Here is a 24088-nt window from a genome sequence, read left to right as displayed (position 1 = left end):
CCACCAACAGTGGAGAAGTGTTCCTCTTTCTCCACAGCCTCGCCAGCATCTGCTGTCATCTGAGTTTGACATATGTCTTAATTAGGATTTTATTTCTGTGAAGAGACACTATAATCGAGGAAATTCTTACAAAGGACAAAATTTAATTGAGCCTAGATGAAAGTTTAAGAGAATCAGTTGATCATCATCATGGCAGGACCCATGACAGTATGTAGTTAGACATGGTGCTGGAAAAAGAGCTGAATGTATTATATCTTGATCTGAAGGCAACCAGAAGACTTTCTTCTGTACTGGACAAAGCATGATAATATGATCTCAAAGCTATCCTCTATAGTGACACATTTTTTCCATCAAGAATGTATTTACTCCAAAGGGCTACAGATCCTTATAATGTCATGCCCTGGGCTGCATATATAAAAACTCCCATGCATAGAAATGTAAATATATATTTACATAATATATTAAATGTATAATGTTTATATATGTTATATATGAAATTATACATATGAATATATATATATAATAGGAAAGGTTAGCTTTTTGGCTCTAATATGTATGTACTATTTGTTGTATTTAAATTATTTCTTCAGGTTCGACATAAGTTTTCCTATATTTTATTTTCAAACAAAAATTGTAACAAATATGAAACTGAAGTAACCAGTTGACTGATTGATAATCTGTAATCATCAATTAATCCACTCATTTTATAGAGCCTATGCATCAAAATTGTTATTTTTTCTTTTACTAGCTGAATAAAACTGAGCAGAAATATTGTGATTCATACAAGGATGTATATATAATCTGCATGCTATGTTCTTAAATAAAGATGTATTGGAATAGCACAACACTCTTAGTTACATGTCTTAGGTGTACTAATCCAACATTACTGAACTATTGAACTACCTAGTTTAGATCTTTCCTGAGAGGTTTCATTATCTGAGTTTTCTTGCCTCCTGGGCAGTTTTCTATGCAAAATGATGCTGCCTGCAATTTATTTTTATTAGAACATGTCATTGTAAGTTTGGTATAAATTAATTTGCATAACTCTTCCTCCCTATGGAAAACTTACAAAATATAACTTTTAGAAATCAGTAACAACAAAAAAATGAATTAGAAGAAGTTTGGAGTATCACAAGGTTAAATTAGGTCATAGATGTCAGAGTGGTTAATCTTTTACCCCTTATGTCTGCATTAACTCTTTACATTTGGTACCCTGCCTGTGTCTCTTCTTCCCATGCCTCTCATTTTCATCTTAGAAATTCACTGTTTAACACATATTATATTTTCTTAGAACCTTTCCTATAGGATTTCATTTACTTTTCATTATTAGTTAAATACTTGATCATTCCATCCTTACACATGTGGAGAAAGGTTTTAGAAAACCAGTACTTTTTCTCATTGATATCTATAGGGTTGACCTTGTAACTCCTACCAAAGAGGTAGAAGAAAGTGTTAAAGTTTCAGTTCTGAGTTTATAGAAGGATCCTTCCCCTTCTGCAATTATTTTTATTAGAGGTATCAATGATTTTATTTTGACGTCACTGTGTTTTTTAATGACATTCTTAATTCATTGTTTCAGTTATTATTATTTTTTTATCCATTCAAGCTTTTATTTAAGTGCACTGACTTGAAGATGATTTAGATTTTGTTAAAAGCAGCCACATCCATGGACTGCACGTAGTCCTCAAACGCAGTAATCTGCTCTTCCAGCATATCTGTTCCAACCTTATCATCTTCAACTACACATTGTATTTGAAGCTTTTGGATTCCGTATCCCACTGGAACCAGTTTAGAGAAGCCCCACACCAAGCCTGCTTGAATGCTTCGGACACACTCCTCTAGTTTTGTCATGTCTGTCTCATCATCCCAAGGCTTCACATCTAATAAGATGGAAGACTTTGCAACAACTGCTGGCTTTTTTTGATTCATATTGCGCAAGGCGTTCTTCTCGTAGCCTCTTGGCTTCTTCGCTTTCCTCCTCATCGTCAGACCCAAAAAGATCAATGTCATCATCATCCTTAGCACCTGCAGCTCCACTTCCTGTCTTTCACGCTAGCAGGGCCATACTTGCCCAAAGATTTCTTCACTCCCGGCAGGCTGGCTTTTTCTTTCTCATAAGACTTGATGTGATTATACCAACGCAGGGCATGACACAGGTCGGCGGGTGGTGGACCAGAGACTGCATCAAATACTGCCACATCTGCTTGTGATGGCACGTACCCCTCAATGTAGCTCTTGTCTGCCAGGTAATCTTGAGCACCTGGAGGCCGGCGGCGGGGGGGGGGGGGGGGGTGTTAGGTCTCCGAAACCTATGGCGTCAGCTGTAACCCGGAGCCGAACAAGAGGGGAGGAAAAGAGCGCCAGAAGCCTGCGACCCACGCTCAGGGAACAAAGGGGTTTCAGTTATTGTTTACATTTCATATTTTAAAAACTTCTTTTGCTGAAACCATTAGAAGAAGACTACTTATTATAGAATAATAGACTTACAGCTGTACAAAACAAGGTCCAATAATTTTAGAAATCACAAGTGAAAGATGATTTCCTGGAGGTAGGCTGATATTTGCAAGGTTGTACTCAGCAGCCTGGGGGTAGAACAGATTCTAAAATGTGTTGCAGCAAACTGTTAATGTATCTGCCTTCTTGGCTACAATGGCTGGGCATAGTGGAAGCCTATATCTGTAATTTGAAAACTCTGATGTTGGGTTTGTTGAATAAAAAATACTAAAGTTTACTAGTACTATAGGACACTCATGTAGATTTTGATTATCCAGTCAAGCTAGATGATTAAAACAAAATAAGAATCCAGAGGAGCATATTAATGACTCTACTGGAACAGTGTTTGCCCTGCACAGATTTAGCTCTGCATTTTATTATTAATAGTGCATAAAATGTACATGGAACATAGGAAAATAATCCAAGAACTGGAATATAAGAGGCAGGAAAATCAATATTTCAGTCTTTGGCAGGATGGAAGCCAACCTTTTCTATGTGAGACCCTGCCTTTAATAACATGGAAACAAGAAAACAAACAAACAAGCAAAAAATTATGGAGAAGCAGGAGCAAGGAGGAGGATGAGAGAAAGAGAAAAAAAATAAAATCTGGCAAGTTGGTATGCACATGTAATCTTGGCATTTGGGAAGCATATATTTAAGTTTAAGACTTGCTTTAACTACATAGAAATCTATATACAACAGGCCAATATTGCATAGTGAAATTCTATTATAAAATCCAAAAGAGTTTTTATATCTTTTGAAAAGTATTTAATCTTATGTAGCCAAGTTTTATTTTTGCCATGTAGTGGACACAAGATTAATAATGAGGTAATTCAAATTAGTTTTTCACAGTATGATTTGTAATTTAATATATATTTGTTTTCAACCCCTCATCACCTTAGACTATTGCTTGAGTGATATGGCCCAGGTACATAAACAGAATTACAAAGCTGAGTAAGAAACAGACTTTTGTTGAAATTTCTGTTTAGGAGACAAAGTCTAGCAATTAATTCGAATGCTCAATGTTGGTTTTCTCATTGTACTGGCTGGTTTTGTGCCAACTTGACACAAGCTAGAGTTATCACAGGTAAAAGAGACTCAGTTGAGGAAATGCCTTCATGACATCCAGCTGTGAGGCTTTTTCTCAACTATTGATCAAGGGGGGAGGGCCCAGCCCACTGTGGGTGGTGCCATCCCTGGGCTGATAGACCTGGGTTCTGTAATAAAGCAGGCTGAGCAAGCCAGGGGAGCAAGCCAGTAAGTGACATCCCTCCATGGCCCCTGCATCAGCCCCTGCTTCCTGACCTGCTTGAGTTCCTGACTTTTTTTGGTGATAAACAGCATTATGGAAGTGTAAGCTGAATAAACTTTGCTCTCCAACTAATTCTTGGTCATGATGTTTTGTACAGGAATAGAAATTCTGACTAAGACACTCATGTGCACAGTAAAAATTACAAATTTGTTATCATTGAAAACATGCTATGTATCTAACAAATAGAGCATTACTAAAGGAAGGTTCTAGATCAAAAATTAAGAAGATGTGACAGGTAAAATAGGCATTATATTGAATATTTTGATACTCTAAGATCTCTTGCCTTGGGTCACTGGAGTCACAGGAGTGCTTTTTTCCCCCTTTCTCTGAGGCAACTCTCTATCTGATTTATTTAATTTAATTAACTAATTTAATCTTTAAAGTTTGAGACATATCTTTATAAGACACATGTTGCAAATTTTAAAAATTGAGTATTTGTCTGTAAATTTGTCTGAGACACTTAACTTTTGAAAGTTAAAATTAACCCTTTGTTCTGAACCCAAGATGTGTATTGCTGCAATTGGTCAAGATATTATGTTGCAAACATAAGTTAAGAAAAAAATGTTGTGTGCATGATAGAAGACCTTTAAGTCAAGCACTTAGGAGTAAGACTCAGAAGGAATTCAAGGTAAGGCTGGTAGATACAAACAGTTCCAGAACAGCCATGTTCACACTGTTAGACCCTGTCTATAAAACAAAGAAGACAGAAATGATTGGACACAGAGAGATGGTTTAAGGGTAAGTAAACAAGCATAACCTGCAAGGCTCAGTGTTTAAGAGTTTGTTGCTCGAGACCCGGCTTAGCTGAACCTGGACCAGCAGCCCGCCCATGCACAGGTCCCTGTGAGCTCGGAAGAGCAGAAAGAATGCTTTCCATCTTAAGCGGAAGGGTGAGTCAACTTCTTCTACCCACCTTCTTCCTCAGAAAAAAGCTTCACAGAACTTTTGTGGTTCAAGCAGCAGAACTATACAGGGGTGCACACTCCCAACCCAAGGCCAGACCTGCCCAGCCACAACTAGATTAGCAGCCCACCCACCCACAGGTCCCTGGGAGCACCGAAAAGCACAAGGAACACTTTCCATCCTAAGAGGGAGGTCCAAGGCTAGATCCAGGCTAGCTGCATCTGGATGTGCAGCCTGCCCACACACAGGGCCCTGGGAGCTTGGAAGAGCAGCAGGAAAGCTTTCCATCCTAAGTGGAAGGATCCACAGAAGAGACAGGCTCCACGCAGAGGCAATAAGATCACCTATAATCACAAATAACAAGATGGTAAGAGGAAAAGCATAAGAACCTAAGCAATGGAAACCAAGACAACCTGGCAACATCAGATCCCAGCTCTCCCACCACAGCAAACAGTGGATTGCCAAACACACAAGAAAAACAATACTCAGACTTGATGGAGATCTTAGAGAAGCCTGTAAATAACTCTCTTAAAAAATTACAGGAGAACCAGGAAAAATTACTCAAAGAACTAAAGTAAAATACAACCAAACAGATAAAGGAATTGAAAACAGAAACAGAAACAATAAAGAAAATATAAAGAAAATGCAAAAAAAAAAAAAAAAAAAAAAAAAAAAAAAAAAAAAAAAAAAAAAAAACCAAAAAAAAAAAAAAAAGATGGGATAGAGGCTGAGCAACTGGTGAGTGGGAGACCTAGGCTGTAGGGCATCAGAGAGATCTCTGCGGAGTGCACACGGAAAGTGCACCCCCTGCCTTGCCCTGCCCTGCCATGCCTGATCCAGCAACCAGAAACAGAACGTTGGAACTTCTGCTCACACCCGACAACTCTGAGGCATAAAACAGGGCACGGCCCATCTGATACCTGGACCAGTGGAGAACCAGGGACACAGACCAGGTAGAAGGGAAAAGTGAGAACATATCACTGACAACAAAATGGCAAGAGAAAAGAGAAAGAGTATATCCCAAGGAAACCAAAACAATCTAGCAACACCAGAACACAGCTCTCCCATAACAGCAAACATCGGAATTCGAAACACTCGAGAAAAAGAAGACACAGACCTGAAATCATACCTCAAGATACTGATAGAGATACTTAAACAAGAAAAGAAGGAAAAGCAAAAAGATTCAGAAGCTTTTAAAGAAGAAACAAGAAAAACACTCAAAGAACTCAAAGAACTAGAGGAAAACAGAACCAAAGAGATGAAGGAATGGAAGACGGAAATTAAAACAGAAATTGACACAATAAAGAAAACGATAAAAGAGATAACCCTAGAGTCAGAACAAGAAAAAAAGAAATCAGGAGTCACAGAAGCAAGCATTTCCAATAGATTACAAGAGATCGAAGAGAGAATCTCAGGGGCAGAAGACAACATTGCAAACATAGAAAAAACAGCCAGAGAAGATACAAAAAACAAAAAGCTCCTAACCCAAAATGTCCAGGAAATCCAAGACACAATGAGAAGACCGAACCTAAGGATAATAGGAATAGAAGAGGGAGAAGAGTATCAACTAAGAGGCATAGTAAATATCTTCAACAAAATCATAGAAGAAAACTTCCCTACCCTCAAGAATGAGATGACCATGAGCATAAAATAAGCCTTCAGAACTCCAAATAGGTTGGACCAAAAAAGAAATACCTCCCGACACATAATAGTAAAAACATCAAGTGCCCAAAGTAAAGAAAGAATACTAAAAGCAGTAAGGGAAAAAGGTCAGGTAACATATGAAGGCAGACCAATCAGACTCACACCCGATTTCTCAACAGAGACTATAAAAGCTAGAAGAGCCTGGACAGACATCATGCACTCCTTAAAAGAGCACAAGTGCCAGCCCAAGCTGCTATACCCAGCAAAACTATCAATCACCATCGATGGAGAGATGAAGATATTTCAAGACAAGTCAAAATTCACACAATATCTGACCACAAACCCAGCACTACAATGAATTATAGGTGGAAAACCCAATACAATGAGGGAAAATACAGCCTAGTAAAAACAAGAAAACTCCTAAACAAGAAAACTAAAAGAAGAAAAAAACACAGACACAACTCAACCCAAAAAAGCAATAATGGCAGGAAACAGAAACAACTATTCCTTGATATCTATTAACATAAATGGTCTCAACTCCCCAATAAAGAGACATAGACTATCAGACTGGATACATAAACAAAATCCAGCCTTTTGCTGTATACAGGAAACTCATCTCAGAGACAGAGACAAGACACTATCTCAGAGTAAAAGGGTGGGAAAAAAACTAACAAACAAACAGCTCCAAGAAGCAAGCTGGAGTGGCTATTCTAATATCGACTAAAGTAAATTTCCAACCAAAAGTTTTCAAAAAAGATAAGGAAGGACACTTTTTACTCATTACCGGGGAAATCTGTCAGGAGGAACTCTCAATCCTTAACATATATGCTCCAAATAAAAAATCACCCATATTCATAAAAGAAACCCTATTAAAGCTCAAAAAATAAATTGCACCCAAACAATAATAATGGGAAACTTTAATACCCCACTCTCACCAATGGACAGATCATGGAAACAGAAACAGAACAAGGACACTGTAAAACTAGCAGAGACTTTGAACCAACTAGAATTAATAGATATCTAAAGAACATACTATCCTAAAGTAAAAGAATACATCTTCTTCTCACCACCCCATGGCACCTTCTCGAAAATTGACCACATAATTGGACACAGAACGAGCCTCCATCGATTTAAGAAGATTGAAATACTCCCATGCATCCTCTCAGATCACCATGGTCTACAGCTGGTCTTTAACAACAACAAAGACAACAAAAAGTCCACATACACATGGAAACTAAACAACACTCTGTTAAAGGATAGCAGGGTCAAAGAAGAAATAAAGAAAGAAATTAGGATTTTCTAGAATTCAACGAAAACACAACATACCCAAACCTATGGGATGCAATGAAAGCAGTACTGAGAGGAAAACTCATAGCCCTAAGTGCTTCCAAAAAGAAACTGGAGAGAGCTCACATCAGCAACCTGACAGCACAGCTAAAAGCCCTAGAACAAAAGGAAGCAGATATACCCAAAAAGAGTAGACGGCAAGAAATAATCAAAATTAGGGCAGAAATAGACCAAATAGAAACAAAAAAAAAACCATTGAAAAAATCACCAAAACAAAGAGTTGGTTCTTTGAGAAATCAACAAGATTGATAAACCCCAAGCCAGACTAACTAGAGGGCAAAGAGAGAGTATCCAAATTAACAAAATCAGAAAGGAAAGTGGCAACATAACAACTGAAACTGAGGAAATTCAATAAATTATCAGATCCTACTACAAAAACTTATACTCCACAAAATTGGAAAATCTGGAAGAAATGGACGAATTCCTAGACAGATACAAGGTCCCAGAGTTAAACCAGGACCAAGTAAACCATCTAAATAACCCTATAATACCTAAAGAAATAGAAGAAGTCATCAAATCCTCCCAACCAAAATAAGCCCAGGTCCGGACGGGTTCAGTGCAGAATTTTATCAGATATTTATCGGGGATATAACACCAATACTCGCCAAACTATTCCAAGAGATAGAATCAGATGGAATATTACCCAACTCATTTTTTGAGGCTACAATAACCCTCGTACCTAAACCACACAAAGACCCTACAAGGAAAGAGAACTTCAGACCAATCTCACTTATGAACATTGATGCAAAAATACTCAACAAAATCCTTGCAAACCGAATCCAAGAACACATTAAAACAATCATTCATCTTGACCAAGTAGGCTTCATCCCTGGGATGCAGGGATGGTTTAATATAAGGAAATCCATCAATGTAATCCACCATATAAACAAACTCAAAGATCAAAATCACATGGTCATCTCACTAGATGCTGAGAAAGCATTTGACAAAATCAAACACCCCTTCATGTTAAAAGTCCTGGAAAGAACAGGAATCCAAGGTTCATACCTAAACATAATAAAAGCAATATACAGCAAACCAACAGCCAACATCAAACGTAATGGCGAGAAACTTGAAGCAATCCCACTAAAATCAGGGACTCGACAATACTGCCCACTCTCCCCCTACCTATTCAACATAGTACGGGAAGTCCTGGCTGGAGCAATTAGACAGCAAAAGGAGATCAAGGGGATACAAATCGGAAAGGAAGAGATAAAAACATCACCCTTTGCCGATGACATGATAGTGTACTTGAGTGACCCCAAAAATTCCACCAGAGAACTCCTACAGCTGATAAAAAAGTTCAGCAAAGTGGCTGGATACAAAATTAACTCAAACAAATTAGTAGCCTTCCTATACTCAAAGGACAAACATGTGGAGAAAGAAATTAGGGAAAAGGTACCCTTCACAATCGTCACAAAAACTATGAAATACCTTGGTGTGACTCTAACTAAGCAAGTAAAGGACCTGTATGACAAGAACTTCAAACCTCTAAAGAAAGAAATTGAGGAGGATCTCAGAAAATAGAAAGATCTCCCATGCTCATGGATTGGAAAAATCAACATCTTAAAAATGGCCATCCTACCAAAAGCAATCTACAGATTCAATGCAATCCCCATCAAAATTCCAACCCAGTTCTTCATGGAATTGGAAAGATCAATGTGCAATTTCATATGGAATAACAAAAGACCTAGAATAGCGAAATCCATCCTCAACAACAAGAAAACATCTGCGGGAATCACTATTCCTGACCTCAAGCTGTATTACAAGGCAATTGTGCTGAAAACTGCATGGTACTGGTACAGAAATAGGCATGTGGATCAATGGAATAGAATATAACATCCAGAAATGAGCCCTCATGTATATGGTCACCTGATTTTTGACAAAGGAGCCGTAAACATTCAATGGAAAAAGGACAGCCTATTCAACAAATGGTGCTGGTCCAACTGGCACTCAGCATGCAAAAGAATGAAAATAGACACTTTCTTATCTCCTTGTACAAAGCTCAAGTGTAAGTGGATCAAAGATCTCCACATTAAACCAGATACACTGAAACTATTAGATGAGAAAGTAGGGAAAACCTTAGAACACATAGGCACAGGAGAAAATTTCCTGAACAAAACACCAATGGCTCAAGCTCTAAGGTCAAAGATTAACAAATGGGACTTAATGAGATTGCAAAGTTTTTGTAAGGCTAAGGACATTGTCATGAAAACAAAACGGCAACCAACAGAATGGGAAAAGATCTTTACCAACACCACATCAGATAGAGGCCTAATATGTAAGGTGTACAAGGAACTCAAAAAGCTAGACACCAATAGGGTCTAATAGGGTTATTAGAGAATCAAATAACCCTATTAAAAAATGGGGTACAGAGCTAAACAAAACATTCTCAGTTGAGCAACACCGAATGGCCGAGAAACATCTGAGGAAGTGCTCGACATCCTTAGCCATCAGGGAAATGCAAATCAAAACAATCCTGAGATTCCATTTTACACCAGTCAGATTGGCCAAGATCCAAAACTCAGATGACAACAGATGCTGGCGAGGCTGTGGAGAAAGAGGGAAACTTCTCCACTTTTGGTGGGGTTGCAAGCTAATACAACCACTCTTGAAATCAGTGTGGCGATACCTCAGAAAATTGGATATAGTACTACCTGAAGACCCAGCTATTCCACTTCTGGGCATATACCGCAGAAACACTTTAATACACAACAAAGATATATGCACCACAATGTTCATAGCAGCTCTATTTATAATAGCCAGAAGCTGGAAGGAACCCAGATGTCCTTCAGAAGATGAATAGATACAAAAATTGTGGTACATATACACAATGGAATACTACTCAGCCACCAGAAACAATGAGTTAAACCAAATTCTTAAGAAAATGGCTGCATCTCGAGAATATCATCCTGAGTGAGATAACCCAGTCACAAAAGAACAGACATAATATGCAGTCACTGATAGTGGGATTCTAACCCCAGAGGCTTGCACTCCCCCAGAAACAACTCCCAGACTGTATGAAGTCCAAGAAATAAAGAAAACAAAACAAAAAAAATATTTACAAAACAAGAAATCTTTAACTATTTCCATGTTACATTTTGTTTTACATGTACTTTAGCTTATTGTAACTATTAAGTTTTCAAGGCATACAATCAAACCTTGAAAAAAATCAAGTACTGACTAAAAAATATATTCATATAGTTTTATGTAAAACTTATGTTAAAATCTGAAAAAAAGTACTGACAAAAATGTATAATTTTAAGCAAAAAATGTTTAAAATCTGTACAGTTATCTTTGTTTTGTAAAATAAAGTTGTTTTAAAAATAAAAGATGGAAAACCAAAAAAAAAAAATCAGGAGTTACAGATGTAAACATTACCAGTATACTACAAGAGATGAAAGAGAAAATCTCAGGGTCTGAAGACAAGATAGAAAACATAGGAAAAACAGTCAGACAAAATGCAAAAACCAAAAAATCCCTAACCCAAAATGTCCAGGAGTTTGAGGACACAATGAGAAGACCAAACCTAAGGATAATGGGTGTAGAAGAGGGCAAAGAGTGTCAACTAAAAGGCACAGCAAATATCTTTAACAAAGTCATAAAAGTAAACTTTCCTCCCATTAAGAATGAGACGAACATGAACATACAGGAAGCCTACGGAACTCCAAATAAATTTGACCAAAAAAGAAACTCAACCCAACACATAATAGTCAAAACACTAAATATTCAAAACAAAGAAAAAATCTTAAAAGTTTTAAGGGAAAAAGGACAAGTAACATATAAAGGCAAACCAATCAGAATTACACCAGACTTCTTAACAGAAAGCTAGAAGATTCTGAACAGACATCATACAGACCCTAGGAGAACACAAATGCCAGCCCAGGTTACTATATCCAACAAAACTGTCAATCACTATAGATGGAAAAAACAAGATATTTCAGGACAGAACCAAATATACACAATATCTGTCCAAAAATCCAGCCCAACAAAGGATAATAAATAGAAAAGTCCAACACAAGAACCCTTGTCTTTAATAAAAACAAAAACATATACATGGAAGCTGAACAATGCTCTCCTCAATGATAACATGGTAAAGGAAGAAATAAAGAAAGAAATTAAGGATTTTTTAGAATTTAATGAAATTGACAGTACAACATACCCAAACTTTTGGGATGCAATGAAAGCAGTACTAAGAGGAAAACTCATAGCTCTGAAAACCTTCAAAAATTAACTATCCCACAAAATATAAATAGAAGAACTAGCTAACTTATTCTTCAAAGCCACAATTACTCTCATACTTAAACCACAGAAGACACTACAAAGAAAGACAACTTCAGATCAATTTCTCTCATGAATGTTGATACAAAACTACTCAATAAAATTCTTGAAAACTGAATCCAAAAACACATCAAAACAATCATCCATCATGACCAAGTAGGCTTTGTCCCAGGGATGCAAGGATGGTTCAACATATGGAAATTCATTAAAGTAATCCACCATATAAAAAACTTAAAGAAAAAAAAAAAACCACATGGTCCTCTCACTAGATTATAAAACATATGATAAAATTTAACACCCCTTCATGATAAAAGTCTTGTAAAGATCAGGAATCCAAGGCTCATACCTTAACATAGTAAAAGCAATATACAGCAAACCAGTAGCCAATATCAATCTAAATGGAGAGAAACATTAAGAAATCCCATTAAAATCAGGGACTAGACAAGGCTGCCCACTGTCCCCCTACCTATTCAATATAGAACTCAAATTCATAGGCAGAGCAATTAGAAAACAAAAAAAAAAATCAAAGGGGTTCATATTGGAAAGGAAGAAGTTAAAATATCACTATTTGAAAATAATATGATAGTATATTTAAGTGACTCCAAAAATTCCAACAGAGAACTTTTATAACTAATAAACAACATCAGCAAAGTAGCTAGCTATAAAATTAACTCAAACAAATTACTAGCCTTCCTCTACTCAAAGGATATTCAGGCTGAGAAAGAAATTAGGGAATTGATAACCTTTACAATATTCACAAAAACTATAAAATACCTTGGGATGTCCCTAACCAAGCAAGTAAAGGATCTGTATGACAAGAACTTCAAAACTCTTAAGACAGAAATTGAAGACTATGTCAGAGGATGGAAAGAACTTTCATGCTCAAGCATTGGCAGGATCAACATTGTAAAAATGACCATTTTGCCAAAAGCAATCTACAAATTCAATGCAATCCCCATCAAAATTCCAACTCAATTCTTCATAAAGTTGGAAAGAGCAATTTGTAAATTCATCTGGAATAACCAAAAACCTAGAATAGCAAAATCTATTCTGAAGAATAAAAACACTTCTGGGGAAATCACCTTCTTTGATCTCAAGCTATACTACAAAGCAATAGTCATAAAAACTGCATGGTATTGGTGCAGAGATAGGCAGGTAGATCAATGGAACAGAATTGAGGATCCAGAAATGAACCCACACACCTATTATCACTTGATCTTTGACAAAGGAGGTAAAAACATTCATCAAATGGTGTTGGTTCAACTGGCATTCAGCATGCAAAAGAATGGAAATCAATCTTTACCTATCCCCTTGTACAAAGCTCAAGTCCAAGTGGACCAAAGATCTCCACATAAAACCAGGTACATTGAAAGTATTAGAAGAGAAAGTGGGGGAAGAGTTCAGAACACATAGGCAAGGGAAGGCAAATTTTCCTGAACAGAACACCAATGGCTTATGCTCTAAGATCAAGAATTGCCAAATTAGACCTGGTGACATTACAAAGCTTCTATAAGGCTAAGGACACTGTTAAGAAGACAAAATGGCAGCCTACATATTGCGAAAGGATTTTTACTATTTCTACATCTGATAGAGGGCTAGAATTCAATATATACAAAGAACTCAGAAAGCTAGACTATAGAGAATTAAATAATTCTATTAAAATGGGGTACAGAGCAAAACAAACAATTGTCAACTGAGGAACATTGAATGGCTGAGAAGCACCTAAAGAAATGCTCAACATCCTTAATCATCAGGGATTTCAAATCAAAACAACTGAGATTTTACCTTACACCAGTTAGAATGGCTAAGACAAAAAATTCAGGTGACAGTAGATGCTGGAGAGGATGTGGAGTAAGAGGAACACCCTTTCACTGTTGGTGGTGTTGTAAGCTAGTACAACCAACCACTCTGGAAATCAATCTGGCAGTTCCTCAGAAAATTGAACATAATACTACCTGAAAACCCAGCCACTCCACTCCTGGGCATATACCTCAATGCTCCACCATATAACTAGAATACATTCCACCATGTTTATAGCGGCCTTATTTATAATAGCCAGAAGCTGGACAGAATCCAGATGTCCATCAACAGATGAATGAATACAGAAAATGTGTTATATTTACACAATGGAGTACTACTCAGCTCTTAGAAACAATGACTTCAAGAAGTTCTTAGGAAAATGGATGGAACTAGAGACTATCATCCTGAGTGAGGTAACCCAGTCACAAAAGAACACACATGGTTTGCACTCACTGATAAGTGGATACTAGCCCCAGAAAGCTCTGAATACCCAATACCCAAGAAACAGTTCACAGACATCATGAAGCTCAAGAATAAGAAAGGCCAACATGGGGATACCTCAGTCCTTCTTAGAAAAGAGCACAAAACTCTCACAGCAGGAAATGCAAAGTTAAATAGAGGAACAGGGATTGGAAAAAGTATCACTCAGAACCCGCCTCTTCTGGGGATCGACCACATATGCAGTCACCATATCCAAGCACTATAGCTGATCCCAAAATGTACTTACTGGCAGAAACCAGACAGAGATGCCCCCTCAGGGACTATGCTAGAGTCATATAGAGACAGCTGAACATCTTTGCAGCTAACCATTGGTCTGAACTTGGGGGATCCCAATGTGGTTGCTAAAGAAAGGATCTAAGTAGCTGAAAGGGGTTGCAACCTTATGGGAAGATAACATTATCAACCATCCAAACCCTAGAAACTGCAATGGAGTAAAACACCAACCTCTGTGCACACTTTCAGAAATCTATGATCCAGCTGTGTAAGTAGCTGAAGCTAGCTGTGTCTGGCATCAATGTTAGAAGAGGCGTTTGTTCCAGAGAGGGTACGTTGTCCCAGTGCATGGGAATGACAAGGCAATGGGGTGGAGAGGGGGACCAGAAAAGAGTGTACCTTTGTCTCCCTTCTAACAAGGACTGAAACTTCTACATTTTGGTCTTCCTTCTTTTGGAACTTCATTAGGTCTGTGAATTGTTTTTTGGGTATTCTGAGGTTTGGGGATATTATCCACTTATCAGTGAGTGCATAGCTTATGTGTTTGTTTGTGAGTGGGTTACCTTACTCAGGATGATATTTTCTAGTTTCATTCCCTTGGCTAAGAATTTCATGAAGCCATTGATTTTAATAGTTGAGTGGTACTCCACTCTATTTCTCCATCTTCATTCTAACTTCTGGCTATTATAAATAAGACTGCTATTATTATAGTAGAGCATCTGCTGTTTCTGGATGTTTGATCTTAGCCATTCTAACTAGTGTGAAATGGAATCTAAGGGTTGTTTTGATTTGCATTTCCCTCATGACTAAGGATGAGGAACATTTCTTTAGGTGCTTCTCAGGCATTTGGTATTCCTCAGTTGAGAATTATTTGTTTAGCTCTGTCCCCGATTTTTAATTGGTGTATTTGAATCTCTGGAGCTTAACTATTGAGTTCTTTGTATAAAATTGATATTGGCCTTCTATGGGATGTAGGGTTGGTAAAGGTATTTTCCCATTCTGCTGTTTGCCCTTCTGTCCTATTAACAGTGTCCTTTCCCTACAGAAGCTTTGCAATTTATAAGGTTCGATTTGCTGATTCTTGATCTTAGAGCAAGCATAAGTCATTGGTGTTCTGTTCAGGAAGATTTCTTGTGTGCCTATGTGTTCTAAGCTCTTGCCCACTTTCTTATCTATTAATTTTATTGTACCGGATTTTATGTGGAGATGTTTGTTCCACTTGTACTTGACCTTCATACATGGAAATAAGAATAGGTCAATTTGCATTTTCTACATTCTGACTACCAGTTGAGCCACCACCATTTGGTGAAAATGCTGTTTCTTTTTCACTGAATGTTTTTAGCTCCTTTGTCAAAGATCAAGTGACCATAGGTGTGTGGGTTTACTTCTGGGACTTTAATTCTGTTCCATTTAGCTACCTGCCAGTCTCTGTACCCATGCAATTTTTATCATGATTTATCTTTAATATAACCTGAAGTCAGGAATGGTGATTCCGCTAGAAGTTTTTATTGCTGAAAATAGTTTTCACTATAATCTATTTTTGTTATTCCAAATGAATATTCAAATTGCTCTTTCTAACTCTATTAAAAATTCAGTTATAATTTTGACTGGTATTGCATTGAATATTTAGATTGCTTTCAGCAAGATGGCCATTTTTATTATATTAATCTTGCTAATCCATGAGCATGGAAAATCTATCCATTTCTTGAGATCTCCTTAGATTTATTTCTTCAGACCCTTGAAGTTTTTGCCTCGTAGATCTTCTACTTGCTTGATTGGGGTCACACCAAGGTATTTTATATCATTTGTGATTATTGGGAAGAGGATTGTTTCTTTAAATTCTTTCTTGGCCTGTTTATCCTTTGAGGAAGGTTTATTTGAGTTAATTTTATATCCACCCACTTTGTTAAGGTTATCAGGTTTAGAAGTTTTCTAGGGGAACTTTTGGGATCACTTATGTATACTAACATATCATCTGCAAATAGTAATATTTTGAGTTCTTTCTTTCCAATTTATATATGTTTGAATTCTGTTTGCTGTCTGATTGCTCTAGCTAGAACTCACAGTTCTATATTGAATAGGTGGGGGGAGTTTGGTCACCCTTAGTCTCTGATTTTTGTGGGATTATTTCATGTTTTTCACCATTTCGTTTGATGTTGGCTACTGGTTTATTGTATATTGCTTTTACTATGTTTATCTATGGGTCTTGAATTCTTCATTTTTCCAAGAGTTTGAACATGAAGAGGTATTGAACTTTGTCAAATGCTTTTTTAGCATCTAGTGAGATCATCATGTGTTTTGTCTCAGGTTTTGTTTATATAATGGATTATGTTGATGGATTTCAATATATTGAACCATCACTACATCCCTGGGATAAAGTCTACTGGGTCACAGTGAATAATTGTTTTGATGTTTTCTTGGATTTGGTTTGTAAAAGTTTTCTTTATTACTTTTGCATCAATGTTCATAAGGAAAATTGTTCTATAGTTCTCTTCTCTCTTTTATGTTCCTTGTGTGTTTAGGTATAAGCATAATTGTGACCTCGAGAGAATGAATTTGGTAGTGTGCCATCTATTTCTATTTTGTGGAATAGTTTGGAAAGTATTGGTATTAGGTACTCTATGAAGGTCTGATAAAATTCTGCACTAAAAACATCCTGGGTCATAAGCTTTTATGGGGGGAGAATCTTCATGACTGCTTTTATTCCTTTAGGGGTTATGGCTGCCACAGTTGGAGTCACCAAGTAAAGAGTTATCATGAGCAGTACCTAGAACCTCCATATATATGTATGGTATTCATATGTATGTAAGTACAGCTTGGTATTCATGTGGATCCACCAACAACTGAAGTTGGGGCTGTTTCTGAATTTGTTTTTTGTCTGTATCTCCAATTCCCCTAGATTGGACTGCCTTCTCTTGTGTAGGTGGAAGAGCATGCTCCTGTTTCTGCAGTGATTTGATGAGCCAGTAGACAGTGATAGCCATGATGTGGCTTCCTGTTTCTTGAAGGAAAAGGGATGAAGAAATAGGGAAAGAATTTGTATGAGAAGATACTAGGAGAAGGTAGACTCATATGAGGAAGAAAATCAAATGAATAAATTTATAAAAGAGAAAACAAACAAAAATAAAATCCTGACATTACCCTATAAGGCAAAAAACCCTCCAAATATGCCAGTGAGTATTGCTGTGACCTTTACACCAGTTTCTTTCTTACTGAGACTTTTTTTGGAAAAATCAGTTTTCCATCACAAGAGGCTATCAATTGGAGATAACTTCTGTGTTACAAATGTTACATGAGTCTGATTATCAATTCAAATGTATCAACCAAACTGCTACAAAGCTGTGTAGGAAAATGAAAGCAGACTTAAGTTCTGTTAGTTTATATGTATGTTGATCCTGTTGTACTTAGCCTACCTTGATGTCTTTTTGTCTTCTCCTCTCTCTGTCTCTGACTTTTACAGTCTTTTTTGCCTATGTTACTTGGAATTTCCTTAATCTTTAGGGGAGGAATTTGATACATTTCATGTACAGCTTAGTACTTCAAGCTTTCTCACTTTCTGGCCATTGTCTAGCTATAGGTATCATAATTTTTTACCATCTCAAGCTGGAGAAAACTTCTCTAATAAGTTTTGAACAGGACAATGATCTGTGAGTACAACAGAATAGAATTAAGAGACATTTTGTTGATAGTACCTTCAGTAGAAAAGTAGAATTTGAGGAACAGGGGAAAGCCAGGGACACAGGCCTGGTGAGATGGCGCTCTGAGAAGTCAGGGAACAGAGAGGTCTGTGCCGAGCACAAGGAATGTGCCCCTCCGATTGGATCTGGGGAGCAGGAACCCTGCCATAGGGTCTCTGTTTCCACACAGCAGCCCTTGTATGCAGAACAGGCGCTCAGGTCACCTGCCACCAGGAACAGAGCAGAACCAGGGACACAGGCCAGATACATGGGAGAGATGAGTACCAATCATCAACAACAAGACCACATATAATCACAAAAAACAAGATGTCAAGATCAAAGCAAATAAACGTATCCCAGGGAAACCAAGACAACCTGGCAACACCAGAACCCAACTCTCCCATCACAGCAAACTGCGGAATGCCAAACACTCCAGGATAAGAAGACTCAGACCTGAAATCATACCTCAAGATGATGATAGAGATCCTTAAATAAGAACGGGAGGAAAGCATTAAAAATTAGAAGCTTTTAAAGAGGAAACAAGAATAACAAAGAACTCAAAGAGGAAAAGAGATCCAAAGAGATGAAGAAATTTAAAATGGAAATAGACACAATAAAGAAAACACTAAAAAATACAACCCTAGAGAGAGAAAACCGAAAAAAAGAAACGAGTAGTCAGAGATGCAAGCATTTTCAACAGACTACAAGAGATGGAAGAGAGAATCTTGGAGTCTGAAGACAACATCAAAAACATAGACAAAACATTCAGAGAAGATGCAAAAACCAAAAAGCTCCTAACCCAAAATGTGCAGAAGATCCAGGACACAATGGAAAGACCAAACCTAAGAATAATAAGAATAGAAGAGGGTGAAGAATATCAACTTAGTGGCACAGAAAATATCTTCAACAAAATCATAGAAGAAAACTTCCCTACCCTTAAGAATGAGATGACCATGAGCATAAAACAAGCCTACAGAACTCCAAACAGGTTGGACCAGAAAAGAAATTCCTCCCGACACATAATAGTCAAAACGCCAAGTGCCCAAAGCAAAGAAAAATAATACTAAAAACAGTAAGGGAAAAAGGTCATGTAACATATAAAGGAAGACCAATCAGAATCACACCTGATTTCTCAACAGAGACTATGAAACCTAGAAGGGCCTGGACAGACATTATGCAGACCCTATGAGAGCACAAGTGTTAGCCCAAACTTCTATACTCAGCAAAATTCTCACTCACCAGAGATGGAGAGACTAAGATATTCCAAGACAAAACTAAATTTACAAAATATCTGACCACAAACCCAGCACTACAATGAATTATAGATGGAAAACACAATGCAACAAGGGGAACTACATCCTAGTAAAAACAAGAAAACTCCTAAGCAAGAAAACCAAAAGAAGAAAAACACACAGGCACATTTCAATCTCCAAAATCAAAAATATCAGGAAACAGCAACCACTATTCATTGATATCTGTTAACATAAATGGACTCAATTCGCCAATAAAAAGATATAGGCTATCAGACTGGACACATAAACAAAACCCAGCATTTTGCTGCATACAGGAAACTCATCTCAGAGACAAAGACAGACACTATCTCAGAGTAAAAGGGTGGGAAAAAAATTTCCAAACATATGGCTCCAAGAAGCAAGATGGAGTGGCCATTCTAATATCTAATAAAGGAGATTTTCAATCAAAAGTTATCAAAAAAGATAAGGAAGAACACTTTTTACTCATTACAGGGGAAATTTGTCTGGAGGAACTTTTAATTTTTAACATATATGCTCCAAATACAAAAGCACCCATATTCATAAAAGAAACTCTATGAAAGCTCAAAATATACATTTCACCCCACACAATAATAGTGGGGGACCTCAATATCCCACTCTCACCAATGGACATATCATGGAAACAGAAACTGAATGAGGACACTGTAAAACTAGCAACGTTATGGACCAACTGGAATTAATAGATATCTACAGAATATATCATCCTAAAAAAAAGAGAATAAACCTTCTTCTTAGCACCTCAGAGCACCTTCTCAAAAACTGACCACATAACTGGTCACAAAACGAGTATCAATATTTATAAGAAGATTGAAATACTCCCATGCATTCTTTCAGATCACCATGGTTTAAAGCTGGTCTTTACAGCCACCAGAAACAATGACTTAACCAAATTCTTAAGAAAATGGCTGCATCTAGAGAAGATCATCCTGAGCGAGATAACCCAGTCACAAAAGAACAGACATAATATGCAGTCACTGATAGTGGGATGCTAACCCCAGAGGCTTGCACTCCCCCAGAAACAACTCACAGACTGTATGAAGTCCAAGAAATAAAGAAAACAAAAAATATACATATATTCACAAAACAAGAAGACTTTGACTATTTCCATGTTGCGTTTTGTTTTGCATGTACTTTACGCTTATTGCAACTAGTAGGTTTTCAATGCATACTGTCAAGCCCTTGAAAAAAATCAAGTACTGACTAAAAAACATATTCACATGGTTTTATGTAAAATTTATTTTAATGTCTGAAAAAACAGTACTGACAAAAATGTATAATTTTAAGCAAAAAATGTTTAAAATCTTTACATTTATCTTTGTTTTGCAAAATAAAGTCGTTTAAAAAAGAAAAAAAAAGAAAAAATCAAAAAAAAAAAAAAAACAAGACATGGTTCTTTGACAAAATCAACAAGATTTATTAAAAAAAAAAAAAAAAAAAAAAAAGCTGGTCTTTAATAACAACAAAGACAAGGAAAAGCCCATATACACATGGAAACTAAACAATGCTCTATTAAACGATAGCATGATCAAAGAAGAATTAAAGAAATTAAGGATTTGCTAGAATTTAATGAAAACGGAAACACAACATACCCAAACCTATGGGATGCAATGAAAGTAGTACTGAGAGGAAAGCTCATAGCTCTGATTGCTTCCAAAAAGAAACTGGAGAAAGCATACACTAGCAACTTGACTGTACAGTTGAAAGCTCTAGAACAAAAAGAAGCAGATACACCTAAGAGGAGTTGACAGCAAGAAATAATCAAAATTAGGGCAGAAATAGACCAAATAGAAACAAAAAGAACCATTATAAGAATCAACAAAACCAAGAGCTGGTTCTTTGAGAAAATTAACAAGATTGATAAACCCTCATCCAGAATAGCTAGAGGGCAAAGAGAGAGTATCCAAATTAACAAAATCAGAAATGAAAGTGGAGACATAATACCTAAAACTGAAGAAATTAAAGAAATCATCAGATTGTACTATAAAAGTTTATACTAAACAAAGCTGGAAAATCTGAAAGAAATGAATGAATACCTAGACAGATACCAGATACTAAAGTTAAACCAGGACCAGGTAAATCATCTAAATAATTCCATAACACCTAAAGAAATAGAAGTAGTCATCAAAAGCCTTCCAACCAAAAATAGCCCAGGTCCAGATGGATTCAATGCAGAATTTTATCAGACATTTATTGACGACCTAATACCAATATTCTTCAAACTATTCCAAAAAATCGAATCAGATGGAACACTACCTAACTCATTTTTTGAGGCCACAATAACCCTCATTCCTAAACCACACAAAGACCCTACAAGGAAGGAGAACTTCAGACCAATCTCGCTTATAAACATTGATGCAAAAATACTCAACCAAATCTTTGCAAACTGAATCCAAGGGCACATCAAAATGATAATTCACCATGATCAAGTAGGCTTCATCTCTGGGATGCAGGGATGGTTTAATATATGGAAATCCATCAATGTAATCCACCTTATAAACAAACTTAAAGGAAAAAAAAAACAAATGGTCATCTCACTAGATACTGAGAAACAGTTGACAAAATTCAACACCCCTTCATGTTAAAAGTCTTGGAATGAAGAGGAATCCAAGGCTCATACCTAAACATAATAAAAGCAATATACAGCAAACTAATAGCCAACATCAAAGTTAATGTTGAGAAACTTGAAGTAATCCCAGTAAAATCAGGGAATAGACAAGAATGCCCACTCTCCCCCTACCTATTCAACATAGGAGTGGAAGTCCTGGCCGGAGCAATTAGACAGCAAAAGGAAATCAAACAGGTACAAATTGGAAAGTAATAATTAAAAACATCACTGTTGGCAGAATACATGATAGTGTACATAAGTGACCCCAAAAATTTCACCAGAGAACTTTGACAACTGATAAACAAGTTCAGCAAAGTGGCTGGATATAAAATTAACTCAAACAAATCAGTAGCCTTCTTCTACTCAAAGGACAAACATGGGGAGATAGAAATTAGGAAAAAGATACCCTTCACAATAGTCACAAACAACATAAATTACCTTGGTGTGACTCTAACTAAGCAAGTGAAGGACCTGTATGACAAGAACTTAAATCTCTAAAAAAGGAAATTGAGGAAGATCTCAGAAGATGGAAAGATTTCTATGCTCATGTATTGGGAAAATCAACATTGTAAAAAATCATCTTACCAAAATCAATCTAAAGATTCAATGCAATCCCCATCAAACTTCCAATCCAATTCTTCATAGAGATGGAAAGACCAATGTGCAAATTCATTTGGAATAACAAAAAACCTACAATTTCGAAATCCATCCTCAACAACAAGAAAACATCTTCCAGATCACCATCCCTGACCTCAAGTTATTACAAGGAAATTGTGTTAAAAACCACATGGTACTGGTACAGAGATAGGTATGTGGATCAATGGAATAGAATAGAAGATCCGTAAATGAACCCTCACACATATGGTCAATTGATTTTTGACAAAGAAGTTGTAAACATTCAATGGAAAAAGGACAGCCTCTTCAACAAATCATGTTGATTCAACTGGCACTCAGCATGCAGAAGATTGAAAATAGACCCTTTCTTATCTCCTTGTACAAAGCTCAAGTGCAAGTGGATCAAAGATCTCCACATTAAACCATGTACACTGAAACTATTAGAAGAGAAAGTAGGGAAAACCTTAGAACACATAGGCACAGGAGAAAATTTCCTGAACAAAACACCAATGGCTTGTGCTCTAAAGTCAAAGATCAACAAATGCGTCTCAATGATATTGCGAAGTTTCTGTAAGGCTAAGGACACTGTCAAGAAAACAAAATGGCAGCCAACAGATTGGGAAAAGGTCTTTACCAATGCCACATCAGATAGAGGCCTAATATCCAAAGTATACATGAACTCAAGATGTTAGACACCAGAGAATCAAACAATCCTATTTAAAAATGGAGTACAAAGCTAAACAAAGAGTTCTTTTTTTTTTTTTTTACATTTTCATCTATCTTCTCTACCCTCCTCCTTTTCCCTCTCTCCCTTGTCCTCTTTCTTCCTCCTGTTCCCTTTTCTTTCCCACTTGCCTTTAAATGACTTTAAGTTTTAGCCCCAAGCACAAGTGTGACAACCTCATTGAGACTATTTAGCCAGCATGCAAGGGTTGTGAAACAATGTGACAACCTATGCAAAGCCAGCATCCTAATATTCTGCTTCTCACAGTGGACCCTGGTTATTGCATGTATCTTACAAGAATATACCTAAGAGTTTCTAAGATGAAAACGGTGAGGACCTTGCTTCAGGTGGGCAGAGATGGTCATCTGATACTTTTTCAACAACCCACATATCATTCTCCCCACAATACTTCTGTCCATCCTCCATCCCTTACTTCTGTCCCCATGGCAACAAAAAAAGTGTTCTACTATGTACCTTTCAGACAGCCAAATAACTCTATACGAACAGTTCTTTAACTGGACTGACGAGGGATCTCACCACAAATGGCTGTTGTGTCTGGCATACCTTGCACTGGTGTGCTTTTCTACACAGAACACATCTACAAAAAGTTCTCAATTGAGGAACATCGAATGGCTGAGAAGCATCTAAAAAAGTGCTTGACATCCTTAGTTATCAGGGAAATGC

General features: G+C 36.9%; 1 pseudogene across 1 annotated transcript; it reads right to left on the bottom strand.

The window, feature by feature from the left end:
• Positions 1-1638: 1638 nt before the first annotated feature.
• Positions 1639-4471, bottom strand: LOC308413709 (elongation factor 1-beta-like; annotated as a pseudogene). Its single transcript has 2 exons — positions 4455-4471; positions 1639-2309 (listed from the first exon to the last, which is right to left on the bottom strand). The product of its transcript is annotated as an elongation factor 1-beta-like (transcript).
• Between the last annotated feature and the right edge of the window lie 19617 nt (positions 4472-24088).

Source organism: Micromys minutus (assembly GCF_963924665.1).
Source record: "Micromys minutus genome assembly, chromosome: 32".
NCBI lineage: Eukaryota > Metazoa > Chordata > Mammalia > Rodentia > Muridae > Micromys > Micromys minutus.
This window is presented reverse-complemented; position numbering and strand designations above follow the sequence as displayed.